Here is a 10024-nt window from a genome sequence, read left to right on the forward strand (position 1 = left end):
TTAAAAAGACATAATCCTTTCTTAGTTAAAATGTGTACAAAAACAGATGGCAGGCTGGAACTGACCCATGGAGGATCTGATCTGTATTTTTTGGAGGCCTGTTACGATACAACATCAAACTAAATATCACTATGTTTAAAGCTTCGGAGTAAATTTTGCCTGTGTCTTCACTGCAGATGGAGATCTATTTTAGTATTTTGGAGAAGAGAAAGGGATTTCAAGCCAACTATAAAATTCTTCTTTGCAATAAAATTTCTCATTTAAAACCTAAAATTGAGAAAATAATTGTTCTAAATCTGAAAGCCACTAGCATTCAGCCCCAACTAACGGAGCCATATGAAATTGTACCTTAATAAACTGACATAAACAATAAACATTCATATGTTTAAATTTTTAGAATAAAAGTTAACTAATTATAATCTTATTCTGGAATTTTAAAACTCATAATAATATTAAAAAGTTTAATACAGTATTTATGCATCATTTTAAAAATGTGTCACCAAACACATTTATTTTTAAGCAAAGGGGAACCAATACAAAGGGCTTAACCTTGAAATTTATAGGGATTTTTTCAAAATCTTAAATCATCTTTAAACAAAACAATTGGAAGTAAAACTACTATGACTTCATTATAGTGGCTTTTTATCCCATTAATAGCTGAACTGAAATTGTCAGCCAGTTTCAGAGTAAGACCAGATGCTAGCAAGTTTCAGTCCCTGGAGACACTTTAACATATCATAGTGTTTGTTCCTCAACCTCCCAATCCTAATAATATCTTAGTACATATTGGTGCTTTCTGAACATTAAAAAATCTCAACTTTTGGAAGTTTCCATTTACATTTTTTAAATATGAATTTGGTCTATGAGTCTTTTTGAATTTTAGTAATTATAAAAAGATTTTTTTCTGGGGGCTGGGGATTTAGCTCAGCGGCATAAATGCCTGCCTTGCTAGCAGGCAGTAGCAAGTTCGATCCCCGGTACCGATAAAAAAGAAAAAGACAAAAAAGATTTTTTTCTTCAGTGTTTGAAATCTATATTTCAGGGGGAAAAGTACTATATATATATATATATATATATATATATACACATACACACACACAGTTTTCCTTGTATTTTACAACAAGCTCCAGATACAACCTATTTAATCCTATAAAATGTTTTTCTCCTGTAGTAGATTTTTAGATATTTTGTATAGATTTTATCATTTCTCATGTTATTAATTTTTGAAATTGAATTCTAACTACCCCCAGGTACCACAAAAATTAGTAGATAAACACAATATATAGATACTTATTATCTTCCTTTTAAAAAATTTTTTTAAACTCAGACCGAGACAGTTGTATCACTTTAAACCTGTATTATAAAAGTTGGACAAAAATTAGTATTTTCCAAAACTAGAGCATGAGGTTATTTGTACATTAAAATTAAACTTTGGTGGAACAATTTATTTGTCATCTATGTTTAAAAAAACTTTTTAAAAGTATAGAGGTGAAGTCTGCTGGGAAAACTGCATATCCACATATGAAAGAGTGAAAGCGTCTAAACCCATGTCTAACACCATATATAAAAATTAACTCAAAATGAATCAAAGATCTAAACTTAACAGAAAAAAATACTAAAATTGAGAAAATAAAAAAGGGAAAGTTTCTCAGTGTCAAATTTAGCAATGGTTTCTTGTTTATGACATCAGAGGCTCAACAGAAGAAACAAATAAAATGATTTTGTGAAAATTAAAAACATTTGTTCATTAAAAGATATTATTAAACAAAGTAAAAGGTGACCCAATCAATAGAAGAAAATATTAGCAAATTATGTATGTGGCAAGGGATCAATGCTCAAAATATATAGAGAAATCTTAAACCCGTTCTTCTTTTTTTAGTACATGTTTGCAGCACTAAAAATTTGTACAGGCATTATACAATCATTTTGAGGAGTGGGTACATGTACATAATATGACTTGCTTCCTTTTCAAAACTATTTCTTTCCCCCATCCCTCTCCCTTCTCTCCCTCAACTGATGTTTTAAAACTCAATTCAAAATATTGGCAAAAGACATGATCACACAGCTCTCCAAAGAAGATATACAAATGGGCAAAAAGTACATAAAGGTTTCACTTCAATGATCATTAGAGAAATGAAAGTTATTCTGAGAATAGCATTCTAGAGTATCATAGGTTCTTATTTTTTAACTTAGCTCACGTCAGTCTCCCTCACTACTCATGCTGAAGTAATACTGAACAACTTACAGTTCTCTTAACACATTTGTCTGCTTCAGTCCTTTTGCAATGCCTGAGTGACTTTTTTTTTCTTATTTACTTAGTGAACTCCTATTAATTTTTTGAAACCCACCTCAGACTTCAATTTCCCCAGAAAAAATTGCCTGACCTGAAGTTAATTACTCCCTCTTTTGGGCACTTATTTCACTAAACTCATTAATTTATTCAACAAATTCAATTACATTTGACAAACACTAGACTACTTACTATCAAGTATAGTGTTAAGAAATCTCATCATCATTGCTGTCATCATAAATTCATACAGAGTTCAACATATGCCAGGCACTCTCTCAAACAGTACACATTTATTAATTCACTGACCTGAGCAACAGAAGTAGATATTCCTACCATACCATTATGCAAATGAGGAAACTGAATCCCAGAGAGGTTAAGAAATTTGTCTATGGTTCCCTATGCAGTTCAACTTTAGAATGTGTACACAAGACAGGCTTTGTCCTTACTCTAACAGAAGCAACTAACAACTGATTCAAGAAAGAATAGGAATTTTTAAAACAACTGGATAAACATAGGATTTGGTGTCACAAGGTACCTGAACCCAAGTCCAAAGTGGAGGATAGTTAATTGCCCTTCCAGCTCTCCTGCAATGTACACTTTGGTACGTAAAGACCAGAAATAAAGATTGCAATGTAGTGGTTGAACTTTCACTTTACATGTATAAGGCCCTAGGTTCTACTCCTAGCACTGAAAAAAAAACAATGAACACTGAATTCCTATTTGTCTATTGTGGGGTGAACTTGCCTTGCAAGTTCATTTTTAAAGACCACACATTTCTTTTTTTATCTGAGTGAAATTTAATTCACTTCTGAGTCATCATTCTACAGAGATGATAGAAAATTCATTCTCTTCATCCCCTCCAACTCTTTCAGAAGGTTCCAGTAGTTATCTCATGCACCACGGTAGCAGTAAGGATGCTACTTGTTACTGATGCGATGCTCATGGTCCATTCCACCAGTTCCTACTCCTGGGCTGACAGGATGAGCATCTTTCTTTCTTTATTTCTGGTACTGGGGATTGAACTCACAATTTCACATTTGCCAAGCAGGCCCTTAAGCTGCTGAGCTAAACCCCGGCCCTAAGAGCATCTTTCTAGGCCTGAGAGCAGCTTTTAATATGCTGTCGGTTATTCTCCATTCAAGTCTTCCACTTTTATCTCTGTCATGAACAGGATCTACCTACCTGTTTTCATTCCTGTTTGAGGCAATTGTTTCTTCCCCCATCTTAGTTTTCTTTTTTACACACATTTAGAATAATCTAAAATTAAAGCACACAAAAACCTGTAGACAGAGTAAACATGCTGTGAATAAAAATTGGTGAAGGCATTGGCCTGACTCTAAGGAAGACTGTGTGTATGTCATTGTCAATATACATAAATAGTAATTATTAAGATGCAACAATCAATACACTTCTAATGTGCTTACTGTATCCTTAAGTACACTGTAACACCAGGACATTGATCACATGCTGGTCCTCTGCTGGAAAACAAAGCTCCTGCTATCATAAACTCAGTATCAATAAAGAATTAAAGAAGTGAGTTTAAACTAAGAGAAGACAGTTTATTTATTGGAGAAAAGGGGGAAGACAGACACAGTATATAGCTATTCCACCAGTAGGGAGCACTGGGAAGCAAAGTACTTGTAGATTCTGGTTTGGAGCTCCTTTTTATTGAAATCCTTGCCCTACATAGGCTCCTGGAATCAGATTGACTTCATGGCTGCCTTTGATCTTCCCTTTGGATTTCTTCTGGTGATAAGGCCTTCTCTGTTTGGTGGAAGCTAGGATGGTGGGTAGGAGGTTTTGGGACAAATAGTTTAAATTTAAGTATTAATTAAAGGGGCTTATGCTGAGCACACTACTTGGGACCACCTCCCTGAGTTTAACTTGTCTTTGTTTTTCTAATTGCCTAATCTGCAGAAGTAGAAGCTGCAGCCCTTAGTAATTCTCTCCATTAACTTCTAATAACTCTAAAGGTGGCCTGCATCCTATCCTTTTCCTACCTAGGCCCTTCTCACCTTGTCCTTACACAACCAACCATTAGAAACCTGAATTCCCATTTCATTAATTTCATCACCATTTATTGAGTTCCTACTATGAGTACAACATGTACTTGGCATTAAGGATATGATTATAGGAGGAAGGAGGAGAAAATACGAACTATAGATTAAAGGAGCTAGCAATGTCAGAAGTTAAGCACTTTATGTATCTTTTATACTTTATCTAATTTAATCTATACAGCAAAACCATAAAGAGAGTGTCAAAAATATTGAATAAATGTCCATCCTGTAAAACAACTGAAGAAACACGATGTGATCTTGTCAAATTACTGTGCCCTTTATATAAAAGACATAAAGAAGTTCAAGACATAAAATGGTAGGTAGACACTATAAAACTAATTACATGATTAGTGGAAGAAATAACTGCAGGATTAATGAATGATTATAATCAAAGGCTTTGTAGATTAATGTGACCAACTTCTAATTCAGTGGTTTTCCCCTTTGGTTGTATATTAGAATCAAATAAGGGAGCTTTAAAATGTACTGATGTTCAGATCTCATCCACCAAAATCCTGATGCCCCTGGTCTGGGTTGCAGCCTGACCTTACAATTTTTCATGCAGTTCTAACATCTAGGCATGTAGAAGAAACACTATTTTCAAGTCATGCTTCTAAGATTTTATAGTTTATTCAAATTATTTAGGAATTGTCATATTTACGTTCTGATTTGGTGATTTTAGACAGAGACTTTGCATTTCTTTCTTGTGCTTATGTGTTGAAATGGAGGAATGTAGAATGTGCTAACAGACCCCAAAGGAGGTGACACTACTTACTGTCTGGGGAGAAAGCATATTAGGCAACATAACTGGCATCTCTTTGGCCTGGTCATGGGTTGAGGAACCAGAATAACCTGATCTTTTTACATCAAAATAGATCTTTTCCTGCAATCTATTTTCTCCCTCCAAAGACGTCCCAATTTTCACCATTTCATGCACCACCTACTACCTCTATCTTTTCAATTCACTCTTCTATCGTCATACCAGTTACGTGATTGCAAAAATTACCAGTCCATTGTTCCTAGCACTTTTTCACACTCAGGTTATAATCTTCAGTCCAGTGGACCCATCCCATACTTTTCCACTGTAAATTTGTACTTTAGAGTTACAGTAACCAGCTGTGTGTCCTAGTAGCTTTCCCTGAGGAATACAGGAAACAATCCATGCACTTACCCTCTTGGTATGATGAACAGCAAGGAGTTTGTACCTATGTAAAAGTGTCAAAACTGGAGTTGGACTCACCACTATGCTCCTGATAACTAGTTTTGGGTATGTTTACCTGAGCACCACAGAGAGTCCAATAGATCTACCTTACTCAAGGATTTGTTTTTTTAAAGTTTTTTTTTAAAAATTTGTCTGATAGAAATAACCCAACTAAGTACAATGGCACATGAAAAACCAGATCTGCAAATTTTGAAGGAGGTCAAAAGTGAATCATCAGATGAATAGTGCATGGATGAACAACACCCATTATGGTAAAATACATACTTTCATAACAGAGGAGTGGTGTGGATGGGTGATGAGGATGATGATGATGATGATGACTTTGATGTTGACCATGTGAGTCAAAGTTCCTGTGACAATGAAATGAAGCAAAAATTAACTGACACAGGGAATACAGACATCCTCGATTCATATGACAACAAAAACAAAAAACAAAAAAAAACAGCAATATGAGTAGATGTTTGATTAGTTGAAATGTTTCAAAATCACTATGAAATGAAATGGAATGATTCAATGTTAGAACTAGGTCCAAAAATATAGTGAGGGTCTTAGCAGAGGTGAAACATATTAGATAGAATGCCAACACTCATCCAGTGTTGGAAATTGTAAGACAAAATGCTAGACTATGTTGTGAATACACAGACTGAAATGCAAGTAAAACATTCTGTACACACCAATAGCCATATTAAAAATGTATTTATTATGTTACCAGCTGAACTGAAAGCTTTCACAGGTCTGTCATACTTAGCACAGATTTCTTGTGGTGATTGCAGGAATGTAAAAGACTTATTATAAAGCAATGGGTCAAAAATATGGCATAAAAATTTATGCCCTTGTATATGTAAAACTTATTATTCTTTCAATTTAGACATTTATCCTGGAACTCAGCCTTAAGGACCTTATTCATATAACAATAAACTGAATAATGTTGTGAACAGATTTGTTGCTCCCATCTCCCAAACTAACAAAATGTGACATTCTACAATTGGTTTACTGGTTTCCAATTAATATTATATTTGCTAACAGAGCACAAGTGGACCAGCACAGGAACTGTACACAGGAGCAAAGCAGAAATTCCAAATGAAATGTTGCATTTGAAAACAGGGAATTGTATAGTACAATCTTTGAATTTCAAAAAGATATAATATTAGCTTTATATATGGCAAAGAAAAGTAAACTGATACTGCTGATATCCACATTTCACCATGGTGGAAATACTGATAGGGAAACCTTGACAAAACAGAAGCCTTCTTGAGATGGAAGCTTTCAACAACAAACCTGGAGTAGATGTTTTTGATGAGTTATGCAAGAATTATGATACCACTTGAAACACAAAGCTTTGGCCAATCATTGTATTTTACTCAATCCTAAACATATGTGGCATAAGTAAATCAACAGTTTACAAAGAAAATAATAAGTGCAAAATATCACAGAGAAATTTTCTTAGAGGATTGGGACTGGAACTTATAAGAGATCATTTACAGCAGAAGAAAAACAAAATATTTCTGCCCAGGTTACTCAGCAAAAAAATTGTGGCACACATTGATGAGCTCTCAGATGAACAGGCAGGCACAGCATCAGGAAGGCCTACTATGACAACAGGAAATAAAACAAATGTCAACAAAACAGATGTCAACTGTTCCTTATAAGAAAGTACAGGAAAACAAAACACGCATGCTGTTATGCCATGCATCTAGACGTCCCCACCCACCCAAGGCCTCTTACAGTTATGGGTGCAGGTTTCTAGAGTTTGTGATTGATTCATGGTTCAATGCTGGGATTACGGGTATGAATACTACACTCACCCTAAAACAAGTTACTTGCGTACAATATAAGGGATGATAAGAGGCTTGTGTCTCTTGCCCCCCCACAATGTATTTGTTGTATTTTGCCACCATGAACTGTTACCCATCTGCCATGAGCCACTCTGCCTTACAGCCACTTAACTATGGACTGAAATCTCTACAAACTATGAGCTAAATAAATGTTTCCTCCCTTAACTTTGTAAGTAACTAAGACATGCACTATCAGCAATGAGAAAAATAATCAAGACATGTATTATCAGCATAGTTGATACTTGTGTATGGAATATGCAGTTGTCATGAGTGAAGAATATCTTGAGTGTGACAATTGAAGCAAAGCTAACTTCAGGGGAAGATTTTTGCTTGTGTTTACACTGTAGTTCATATAGGTTTTTATCTTTGATGTTGTCTTTTAGGTTTTGTAAACAAGTAAACAGCTGATATGAAAATGTTGATGTTTATTATAAGCACTCAATACACATTTGGCATTTTATTTCATTGACATATTATTTCTCAACTAAGTGCATATTGGATAATATCGTAGGAAGCTCCTGGCAAAACGGGAAGAAAGGTAACAAGACTGCCACATAGGAAAGGAAAATTAAGCACACATACTGTCATTGTGAGACCAGTGCAAGGAACATGCAGTTGTCATGTGTGAAGACAGCCTTCGTTGTGACAGTCACAGTAAACTTATTTTTTGTGGTAGAGTTGTATTGGTATTTTCATTGTAGTTCACATAGGAATTTATTTCTGATGTTAGCATCTAGGTTTTGTAAGGAAGTACACAACTGAAATGAAAATGTTGATGTCTATTCTGAAAGCATAATACATATTAAGAATTTAATAACTTATTTTATTGATATTTTATGTTGTTAACTACACACTGTATAGTATAATAAGCACCTCCTGACAAAACAGCAAAACCACTGAGATGTCAAACATGTCCTACAAGAAGGCAAGGAAAACAAAAGACGTGCTCTCAGTGTAAGTAATGTGTGTATACGGAACTTGCTGGTGTCATGTGTACACACAGCCTTAGGTATGATAATTGAAGATTTTTTTTGTAGAATGCTTTTGGTATTATCCTTGTGATTCATATGGGAATTTATTTTTGATGTTCATTTTTAGACTTTGTACACAAAAAAACTAGTCGATATTGAAAATTTTGTTGCTTTTTTATAAACATACATATTTTATTTTTGTGATTTTTGTCTGTTAAATATTCATTGTTTAATATAATAAAATTCATAAAATTAATAGATGATTCATCCATAGAAATATTCTAAAGAATAAATGTGGTGTCGGGCGTGGTGGCTCACACCTGTAATCCCAGCACTCGGGAGGCTGAGGCAGGAGGATTGTTGTGAGTTCGAGACCAGCCAGGGCTACAAAGTGAGCTCAAGCCCTGCCCGAACTGCATAGAGACCGTCTCAAAAAAAGACAAAAAAAAAAAAAAAAAAAAAAAAAGAATAAATGTGGCTCTGACAGACAAAAAGACAAAATTCTGCCTTGATTACAAAATGTCTTATACTCCAAGGGCTATTCTAAGTATGATTGAATGGGTTAATCTATGTGTAACTATTTGCCACATTCTTACTTTTCTTCCTTGCCTCTTAAAGATTTCATAGTGAGTTATAATCACTTCCTTCTAAACACTCTAATTTACCTTCTGTACGATTAAATTCAACTATTCTCTTTCATGTCTATATTCTTTTGACTAAAATGTACTTGAGAAAATCAAATCATTGTGCTGTCTGAGGTTACTGATACAAATTGCAAATGGGCACTCAACGCTGCTGGCAATATCACAATCTTTCTACAGCTTACATTCACTCTAATATCTCTGATCTTCTGAATGGTCCAACCTCTAACATCCTCTTTCCTCGTTTTCAGACAGAAGACTAACCTCGGATCGCATTAAGAAAGTTGATCATACACAACCTACCTTATCCTCTCACACATACACACACTATTTCCATCTGAATTTATTTTCTGTCGTTCCTACTATTAAAAGGATAAGAAATTTTCTTTTCAAATGTCTTTCTCCCCTTCTGTGCTTTGAATCCATTCCTTCACTCTCCTCTCTAACTTTATTCCTTCACAATAGACATAACTGAGAAAGTATCGTTTCCTTGCTTTAAAACTGCTTCCTTTCCTATTTATAATAAAAGCCAATTTCTTGACCTGGCTTTCAAAGCCTACACAGTTGGCTTGCTTCTAGGTGTTCACCTTCAAACTATATTTCCTCACTCACTGTTTTTTCCCACACTAGATGTTGACCCTACAACCATACCAGGTTCATTTCTACCTTTGTATTTGCTCTGTCCTTTTCCTGGGTAGTCTCTTTTCCCTATTGGCTCCTTCTTATTCAGATCTCTTCCCTGAAGGGCCTTTTTTAACTAAACAGTGTCTGGAAGCATGTGGCTCAATTTTGCTTCTTTTATTGTCACCGTCTAACTGGAACTGTACTATTTATTTTTAAGACAGGGTCTCACTATGTAGTTCAGACTGGCCTCCAACTCCCTGTCATCCTCCTGCCTCACCCTCTGGAGTGCTCGGATTATGGGCATGCACTAACATGCCCAGCTAATTGGAATTTTATTTCGTTACGGTTTACGTTTGTTTATAACTCTAAACTCAGGCTCTAGAAACC

Source organism: Cavia porcellus, unplaced genomic scaffold (assembly GCF_034190915.1).
Source record: "Cavia porcellus strain 051 isolate PalLab524CR breed Dunkin Hartley unplaced genomic scaffold, mCavPor4.1 scaffold_1, whole genome shotgun sequence".
NCBI classification, from domain to species: Eukaryota; Metazoa; Chordata; class Mammalia; order Rodentia; family Caviidae; genus Cavia; species Cavia porcellus.